The sequence below is a fragment of the Nansenia antarctica genome (genome assembly GCF_963989245.1).
Source record: "Nansenia antarctica genome assembly, chromosome: 7".
In the NCBI taxonomy this organism is placed as follows: Eukaryota; Metazoa; Chordata; class Actinopteri; order Argentiniformes; family Microstomatidae; genus Nansenia; species Nansenia antarctica.
Window position 1 is genome coordinate 33,351,789 of NC_137677.1, and position 10,114 is coordinate 33,361,902.

Genomic DNA, 10,114 nt, shown 5'->3' on the forward strand with positions numbered 1-10,114 from the left:
TCTGGTGGGGAGAGCTTCCCTCTGAGGGAGACCCGCTCCCCCCACACCCCCCCCAGCCCCCTGCCCCCCCCGGCCCACAGCTACGGCCCTGCAGGAGGTCCAGATCACCACCTCCACCAGAACCACCGGAACCACCGGAACCACCAGAACCAGGACCTCAGCCGCCCCCCCGAGTACTCTGTAGACCCCCAGGGTCCCCCCGCCCTCCACCCCCACCCCCACCCCCATCCGGCCCCCCGCGGCCCCCCTCCCCCACCCACCCAGCCGGGCCAGCTGGTGTTCTGTCACTCGGTGGACCAGATGAGGGAGAGCATGCACCGCAGTGTGGTGGTCCCCACCCTGGTCATCCCTGCCCACTACATGACCCTGACCTCTGACCCGGGGCCACGCCCACCCCGACACACCCACCAGGAGGGGGGGGAGGAGGAGGGGGAGGGGGGGGAGGAGGAGGGGGTGAAGGCTCCGGTGCGTGTCCCGGTGCTGTTTGACGACTCCACCATGGCCCAGATGAGCGAGGAGCTGCGGGCCCTGGGCGTTAGGCCACACCCCCCCCGCTCCTGGTTCATCCCCCTGGACGGCCAATCATCGTCGAACACCCTGGTCAGACACTCCTACATGGAGCTGGGCGGCGGCGCTCCTATTGGAGGAGGAGGAGGAGGCGCGGCCTATCAGGACGCCCGGGAGGCCAAGACGCAGCAGAGGAGGGGGAGGGAGGAGAGAAGGGAGGTGGAGGAGGAGAGGAGGGAGGAGGAGGAGGAGAGGAGGGGGAAGGAGGAGAGGAGGGAGGAGAGGAAGGATGAGGAGAGGAGGGAGGAGGAGGAGGAGAGGAAGGATGAGGAGAGGAGGGAGAAGGAGGAGAGGAGGGAGGAGAGGAGAGAGGAGAGGAGGGAGAAGGCGGAGAGGAGGGGGAGGGATGAGAGGAGGGAGGAGGAGGAGGAGAGGAGGGGAAGGGAGGAGAGGAGGGAGGAGAGGAGGGAGGAGGAGGCGAGGAAGGAGGAGGAGAGGAAGAAGGGGAAGGAGGAGAGGAGGGAGGAGAGGAGGGAGGAGAGGAAGGAGGAGAGGAGGGAGGAGAGGAAGGCTCACGCTGGGCAGATGTACTCCAGACTGCCGCGCATCATCTCCACCCCGCGGTCCTGTAGCCGTGGCGACGGCCACACAGACGACAGCAGCTCTCTGGCGCCCCCGGTGGACACCCCCCCCTCCTCCCACAGCCGCAGCGGCACCTTCCCCCGGCCGCCACGCAGCCAGGCTAGCAACCAGGCTAGCAACCAGGCTAGCAACCAAGCAGACGAGGACGCAGACAAGAAGAGTCATTGGCAGAAACGAGAGGAGAGACCTCTGATGGTGTTCAAATAGAACCACCAGACAGACAGACAGACAGAGATACAGACAGACAGACAGGCAGGCAGACAGACAGGCAGACAGGCAGACAGACAGACAGACAGGCAGGCAGGCAGACAGGCAGACAGACAGACAGGCAGACAGGCAGGCAGACAGGCAGGCAGGCAGACAGGCAGGCAGACAGACAGGCAGACAGACAGGCAGACAGGCAGACAGACAGACAGGCAGACAGACAGGCAGACAGACAGACAGGCAGGCAGACAGAGAGACAGACAGAGAGACAGACAGACAGGCAGACAGACAGGCAGGCAGACAGGCAGACAGACAGACAGGAAGGCAGGCAGACAGACAGACAGACAGACAGACAGGCAGGCAGACAGACATACAGGCAGACAGACAGACAGACAGACAGGCAGGCAGGCAGACAGGCAGGCAGACAGAGACAGACAGACAGACAGACAGACAGACAGACAAACAGACAGACAGACAGACAGAAATGCTTTGTATAGCAGTTCAAGTCAACCTTCCCTCCGCTTTGCTGTTCCAGTAACCATGGAGACCTTCCCTCTCAGCCTGTTCCAGTAACCATGGCGACCTTCCCTGTTCCAGTTAACTGTTTCCAGTCATCCCTGTTACCCTGGTTACCTGAGCATCAACAACCACCTGTCCAATCGTCGGAGTTGTATTCCTGTGGACCAATCAGAAAGACTGTCTCCATGATCCCCTGGAGCAGAGCAGACAGATTGGTGTTTTAAGGGTTAAAGTGTTTTTATGATAAAAATTGAACTTTGCTCGGAAGGGCCTGACTAATGTCTGGTCTGCTAGCTTTCAGCACACAAGCAGAGTAACAAGAGCATTTTGTTTTTGTTTTCTTTAATTTTCTATTCTAATATTCTGACCTAACCCTGACCCTAACCCTGACTCTAACCCTAACCCTGACCCTGACCTAACCCTGACCCTGACCCTGACCTAACCCTGACCCTGACTCTAACCCTGACCTAACCCTGACCTAACCCTGACCTAACCCTGACCCTGACTCTAACCCTGACCTAACCCTGACCCTGACTCTAACCCTGACCCTGACCCTGACCTAACCCTGACCTAACCCTGACCCTGACTCTAACCCTGACCCTGACTCTGACCCTGACCTAACCCTGACCTAACCCTGACTCTAACCCTGACCTAACCCTGACCTAACCCTAACCCTGACCGTGACTCTAACCCTGACCCCTAACCCTAAACCATGGCAGCAGTCTGATCTAAGCTACTCTGTTACTGGCATAGAAACCCTAAATCCTTGCTAGCTACCTTGCTAGCTAAAGCAGTGTATCAGGTAACCATGGTTGCGTTCATAAATACACTCTGGAAATCTGATCAGCACTCATGGGATTCCTCTCGTCCAATCAAATTACTTGGGTCCCTCGATGGCGTTGAAGCCAGTGTGCGCTCCGGCGCTCTCAGAGCGAATTTACGAACGCACCTGTAGTATGTTATCATGTTGTGAAGTTCATGTTGCCAAGGCGATGAGGTGGATAATACACACTGTTCTAAGTGTTCTATGAGCATCTTCAGAACCTGAGGCTTGATGGCTCATTGTGATGTCATCTGGCCACTCCTCCCTCAGGGAACACTTCCCACCTGACCCAAGGGGGCGGGGTTTAGAGACCAGGGGGGCGGGGTTTAGAGACCAGGGGGCGGGGTTTAGAGACCAGGGGGCGGGGTTTAGAGACCAGGGGGGCGGGGTTTAGAGACCAGGGGGGGGGGGGTTTAGAGACCAGGGGGGGGGGGGGGGTTTAGAGCCCAGGGGGGCGGAGTTTAGAGACTTTTCTATGGTGTTTTCTGGATTGTCTCCATGGCAACAGAGAGAGTATGATGGACCAAATAACCCTTTACTGATCAGAGTATGCTGTTATCCCGTTGTTAACAATGTTACGTAGTTATTAACAATGTTACGTTGTTGTTAACGATGTTACGTTGTTGTTAACAATGTTACGTTGTTGTTAACGATGTTACGTTGTTATTAACAAAGTCACGTTGTTATTAACAATGTTACGTTGTTATTAACAATGTTACGTTGCTATTAACAATGTTACGTTGTTATTAACAATGTTACGTTGTTATTAACAATGTTACGTTGCTATTAACGATGTTAAGTTGTTGTTAATGATGTTACGTTGTCAGTAACAGTGTTCTATTATTATTAATGATGTTAACGATGAAGATTAAAACATTTAACAACCTCTGTGTCTGTCAGTCCTTCAGCTCTGCAGATCTACCTGATGGGTGAATATCTTACTGTCTGGTTTATAGTCCACCTACCTTACTGTCTGGTTTATAGTCCATCTACCTTACTGTCTGGTTTATAGTCCATCTACCTTACCGTCTGGTTTATAGTCCATCTACCTTACTGTCTGGTTTATAGTCCACCTACCTTACTGTCTGGTTTATAGTCCACCTACCTTACTGTCTGGTTTATAGTCCACCTACCTTACTGTCTGGTTTATAGTCCACCTACCTTACTGTCTGGTTTATAGTCCACCTACCTTACTGTCTGGTTTATAGTCCACCTACCTTACTGTCTGGTTTATAGTCCACCTACCTTACTGTCTGGTTTATAGTCCATCTACCTTACTGTCTGGTTTATAGTCCACCTACCTTACTGTCTGGTTTATAGTCCATCTACCTTACTGTGTGGTTTATAGTCCATCTACCTTACTGTCTGGTTTATAGTCCACCTACCTTACTGTCTGGTTTATAGTCCATCTACCTTACTGTCTGGTTTATAGTCCATCTACCTTACTGTCTGGTTTATAGTCCACCTACCTTACTGTCTGGTTTATAGTCCATCTACCTTACTGTCTGGTTTATAGTCCATCTACCTTACTGTCTGGTTTATAGTCCATCTACCTTACCGTCTGGTTTATAGTCCACCTACCTTACTGTCTGGTTTATAGTCCATCTACCTTACTGTCTGGTTTATAGTCCATCTACCTTACTGTCTGGTTTATAGTCCACCTACCTTACTGTCTGGTTTATAGTCCATCTACCTTACTGTCTGGTTTATAGTCCACCTACCTTACTGTCTGGTTTATAGTCCACCTACCTTACTGTCTGGTTTATAGTCCACCTACCTTACTGTCTGGTTTATAGTCCACCTACCTTACTGTCTGGTTTATAGTCCATCTACCTTACTGTCTGGTTTATAGTCCACCTACCTTACTGTCTGGTTCATAGTCCATCTACCTTACTGTCTGGTTTATAGTCCACCTACCTAACTGTCTGGTTTATAGTCCAGCTACCTTACTGTCTGGTTTATAGTCCACCTACCTTACTGTCTGGTTTATAGTCCACCTACCTTACTGTCTGGTTTATAGTCCACCTACCTTACTGTCTGGTTTATAGTCCACCTACCTTACTGTCTGGTTTATAGTCCATCTACCTTACTGTCTGGTTTATAGTCCACCTACCTTACTGTCTGGTTTATAGTCCATCTACCTTACTGTCTGGTTTATAGTCCACCTACCTTACTGTCTGGTTTATAGTCCATCTACCTTACTGTCTGGTTTATAGTCCACCTACCTTACTGTCTGGTTTATAGTCCATCTACCTTACTGTCTGGTTTATAGTCCATCTACCTTACTGTCTGGTTTATAGTCCACCTACCTTACTGTCTGGTTTATAGTCCACCTACCTTACTGTCTGGTTTATAGTCCACCTACCTTACCCTCTGGTTTATAGTCCACCTACCTTACTGTCTGGTTTATAGTCCATCTACCTTACCGTCTGGTTTATAGTCCACCTACCTTACTGTCTGGTTTATAGTCCACCTACCTTACTGTCTGGTTTATAGTCCATCTACCTTACTGTCTGGTTTATAGTCCATCTACCTTACTGTCTGGTTTATAGTCCACCTACCTTACTGTCTGGTTTATAGTCCATCTACCTTACCGTCTGGTTTATAGTCCACCTACCTTACTGTCTGGTTTATAGTCCACCTACCTTACTGTCTGGTTTATAGTCCATCTACCTTACTGTCTGGTTTATAGTCCATCTACCTTACTGTCTGGTTTATAGTCCACCTACCTTACTGTCTGGTTTATAGTCCATCTACCTTACTGTCTGGTTTATAGTCCACCTACCTTACTGTCTGGTTTATAGTCCACCTACCTTACTGTCTGGTTTATAGTCCACCTACCTTACTGTCTGGTTTATAGTCCACCTACCTTACTGTCTGGTTTATAGTCCTCCTACCTTACTGTCTGGTTTATAGTCCACCTACCTTACTGTCTGGTTTATAGTCCACCTACCTTACTGTCTGGTTTATAGTCCATCTACCTTACTGTCTGGTTTATAGTCCATCTACCTTACTGTCTGGTTTATAGTCCACCTACCTTACTGTCTGGTTTATAGTCCACCTACCTTACTGTCTGGTTTATAGTCCATCTACCTTACTGTCTGGTTTATAGTCCACCTACCTTACTGTCTGGTTTATAGTCCATCTACCTTACTGTCTGGTTTATAGTCCACCTACCTTACTGTCTGGTTTATAGTCCATCTACCTTACTGTCTGGTTTATAGTCCACCTACCTTACTGTCTGGTTTATAGTCCACCTACCTTACTGTCTGGTTTATAGTCCATCTACCTTACTGTCTGGTTTATAGTCCACCTACCTTACTGTCTGGTTTATAGTCCATCTACCTTACTGTCTGGTTTATAGTCCACCTACCTTACTGTCTGGTTTATAGTCCATCTACCTTACTGTCTGGTTTATAGTCCACCTACCTTACTGTCTGGTTTATAGTCCACCTACCTTACTGTCTGGTTTATAGTCCATCTACCTTACCGTCTGGTTTATAGTCCACCTACCTTACTGTCTGGTTTATAGTCCATCTACCTTACTGTCTGGTTTATAGTCCATCTACCTTACTGTCTGGTTTATAGTCCACCTACCTTACTGTCTGGTTTATAGTCCATCTACCTTACCGTCTGGTTTATAGTCCACCTACCTTACTGTCTGGTTTATAGTCCACCTACCTTACTGTCTGGTTTATAGTCCACCTACCTTACCCTCTGGTTTATCAGTATTGTGCGCCAGGCCAACTGGCCAAGTCCTTTCGATTTCGAGTGAAAACCTCAGATCCGTCCTGCCTGGTTTTTAATGACGTAGGAGCCTTTATTGGATTTCTATTGGTTCATCAAATCCTGTTTCTCATCAGGTGTTACTGCGCATGCGCCTGTTCCGTTTGGACGACTGTCTCGAGCGTCACATCGCCACATTTCCTCAACGTCTCAACCAAGCAGGCTTGGACAGACGCACTTCTCTGTCACTACTGGAGGTTATTAAGTCACTTCTCTGTCACTACTGGAGGTTATTAAGTCACTTCTCTGTCACTACTGGAGGATATCTTCATAACAAGTCCTGATGAGGGGTGTTCTGGGTTTGTGTTACGTTTCTATAAAAGTTTTGTATATACAACTGTGTCGGGTCCAGGACAGGTGCGGTGTATGTAATCAACGACACGGAGATTGAATAACGTAAAGGTTCTCTTTACTGAGATCAATAGTGCGCAGGTTCAAACATAAAACTTACAAACGGGACAAACATAAAGGAGAGCAGTAGGGCTCAGTGTATGCAATTATTAACTAAGAAACGGAGAGCAGAACAAAGCGCACGGAAAATAACGTTTGAGCAATGAGCTCCAAAGTAGGTACAAGGTTTCAATAACGCAAACCAAGTCCAGGCTCAATAACGTTCCGGGTATCGGATACGTGAAGCGGTAATACCTATAACAGGATTCAGAAGCATTCCAATGGGTAACACAAGTGATCGACTAACAAGGGAACAGGGAAAAGGGACACACCTAAATAGCCACATACAAACATACAACAGGTGACAGGCATGAGCAATTAGTCCACTGAATCCAGTCACCAGTAGGTGGTGTTGGGGAGTCGGAACTCCCCTAGTGACAGGTTTGCTGCTTTGCGTTCACACCGCATCTGCAGGTCAGTGAGCTACAACACATTTAATACATGGAAATGCTGCTGTTTTACACTTGTTCTGCCTCTTCACTTCAGACTAAAGCACTTCACATTATTCACTCCATAAAACTTGGTTTGGATGATGTTTTCTGTATCAAACCATGGGCCTGTTTGACCTTCCTTCAGTTATTTACACAATGAAATTCAGTCAAATTAAAATATAAATAATGAGAGTGAGTGTTTGAGAGGTTTAGATAAATATAATATAATAATACTAACTTTTATTTGTATAGCGCTTTTCATGCAAACGTTGCAGCTCAAAGTGCTTTAATCGTTATATAATCATCATTTAATTATTTAGTCATTTAAAGGCAATATGTCATTATACTACATAAATGTACTTATTGTAAGTCTCTTTGGATAAAAGCATCTGCTAAATGACCAACATGTAAATGTCAAATGTTACTTTCCCGGAAAGCAATTCAGGATTGTTTTACAGGTGGTTGTAGTTTAATGACAGCTGATCAAACTATCTAAGACAGTGTTTCTCTAGTCAGACTCCCTTTAAAAGTAGGAACATCTTTATTCTATCATGGAAACATACTGTAACCAGGGAGTAGCTAAAGGACTGTAGAATTTAGGAAGGGCTGGTTATCTAACTAACTCTGAGCTAAATCGGCAGTGTAGGAGGATAGAGGCAGGGGGCGCCAGCAACCCTTTAGACTAGCATTACTAGCATTAGCATTAACATTAGCATTAGCATTAGCTAACAGACAACTAAACACACAGCAATGTATCGAATATGAACAAACACATTTATTTATACAAATTATATATACATCCCAATTACTCCCTCCCCGCCGGCCACACACACACTCACCCACTCACTCACACACAGTACCTGGCCTGAAAAGGCTTAGAGTCCCGGACTGAAATGAGCGCGTTGAGGCCTGGTTGGAGCTCGCATGTGACTCGAGGAAGGCAGCAGACAAGGGGGGGGGGGGTGACGTTGCAATTCGAAGGGAAAGGGGCTTCTTCGTAGCAAACGACGAGGTTGGTGAATGGCTCAGGTCCGGTGGTCCACGGTCAGCTCCGGTGGTGTCAGCGGTCGGTCGCAATCCACCTCGTGGAGGCGACGGCTCTGTCCAGCTTGGGTCTCGCTATGCGCCAACGTTAGCAGCCGGCGGCTAGCAAGGCTGGCTAACGGGGACACAGCTAAACTGGGCTAGCGCTGTTAACTCACTAAACTCCGTACGGCTCACAGTTCCCTGGACATTCAGAATAAAGAGCGACTTTATCGAGCAAACTTCCTGAACCTGGCTGGCTAGCTAGAAAGTTCACACAGAGCTGTCTCATTGGTTTTGAGCACGTTCCCGCGAAGCTTCTTCTTCTTCTTCTCACTCTCGTCACTCTAACGCACAGACCACTTCCGTCGCTATATATACCAACCGAACATACATCCGGTCACGTACGCCAATCATACATCCGGTCACGTACGCCAATCAAAACCACGCCCACTAAATCTGGCGCTTGCACAATACTGAACAAATCTAAGACAGAACTTATACAATTACAATAACAATACATACACCTTCATGAAAACGTACATGAATAGTATGGAAAATAATTAAGGAAATAACAGGGGCAAAATAGGGCTGATTTGGGGAAACTAACTGGCTCTAAATTGTGGGCCTTCATAACAGCCGCCCCATGAAACCCTCGGTTTCATTTAACTATGGAAGGCACACTGGCTAGGCTGCTCTAGCAGCGTGAGGTATGAGGTGATAGTGTCCTTTGTAATTTGAGGGAGCTCAATCAGGCGTGCCACAGGTCGGGTGTAAGTGCGACCACCAACGTCCACGATGGCCGTCCGCACCCTTCCATCCGGACCCGGCAGGACCTTGGTCACTCTGCCTGTCTGCCAGGCGGCGCGTGGAAGGGACTGGTCGATCACCAGTACCACGGCACCTTCGGACAAGTTGTCTCTCTCCCTCGTCCACTTCTGCCTGACTTGCAGGGTCGGCAGGTAGTGCAGTATGAACTGCCTCCAAAACTGGTCCGCGAGCACCTGGCTGTGCCTCCACCATCTTCTTCCGGTGAGCTCTGCAGGGTCGTAGACTACCTGAGGCAGTGCAGAGTCTCGCCGCCCCATCAGCAAGAAGTTGGGCGTAATGGGATCCAGATCTGCTACATCACTGGAGGTATAGCCTAGGGGCCGGGAGTTCAAGATGCCCTCAATCTCTGCTAGTACAGTCTCGAGCACCTCATCGGTAGGCACCTTCTGTCCGAGAATGGTACGTAGGACGTTCTTTACTGAGCGAATCTCCCGCTCCCAGGCTCCCCCGAAGTGTGGAGCATTTGGGGGGTTGAACTCAAACTTCACTTGCTGGGAGGCGAGTCTGTCACGGGCCTCCTCAGTCATCGCAGCGTAGCTCGCCCTCAGCTCGGCCTCACCACCGACGAAGTTGGTGCCTCTGTCCGACCGGAGGGTCTTAGGGGTCCCTCGCCTGGAGGTGAACCTCTTGAAGGACATGAGGAAGCTGTCGCTTGTGAGCTGGTGCAGAACTTCAAGGTGCATTGCTCTCGTCGTCAGGCACGTGTAGATGATGCCCCACCGCTTTTCGGAGGCTCGCCGGTTTCGGACTAGGAGTGGCCCGAAACAGTCGACCCCAGTAGAGTGGAACGGAGCCTGTCTCAGTCGCAGCCGGTCCTCGGGCAGATCGGACATCATGGGCTGCGGCGGCGTGGCTCGCCACCTCTGGCAGTCCGAGCAGGACCTTTGATATCTCCGTA

General features: G+C 49.2%; 1 pseudogene across 1 annotated transcript in view; it reads left to right on the forward strand.

The window, feature by feature from the left end:
- The window catches only part of LOC308162532 (protein FAM171A2-like), a 16,353-nt pseudogene extending 14,997 nt beyond the window's left edge, over positions 1–1,356 (forward strand). Inside the window, exons 8-10 of the transcript in view lie at positions 1–383; positions 513–695; positions 1,140–1,356. The exon at positions 1–383 is cut by the window's left edge and continues 20 nt beyond it. The product of the transcript in view is annotated as a protein FAM171A2-like (transcript). The remainder of the gene's footprint in view (positions 384–512; positions 696–1,139) is intronic.
- Positions 1,357–10,114: the final 8,758 nt, after the last annotated feature.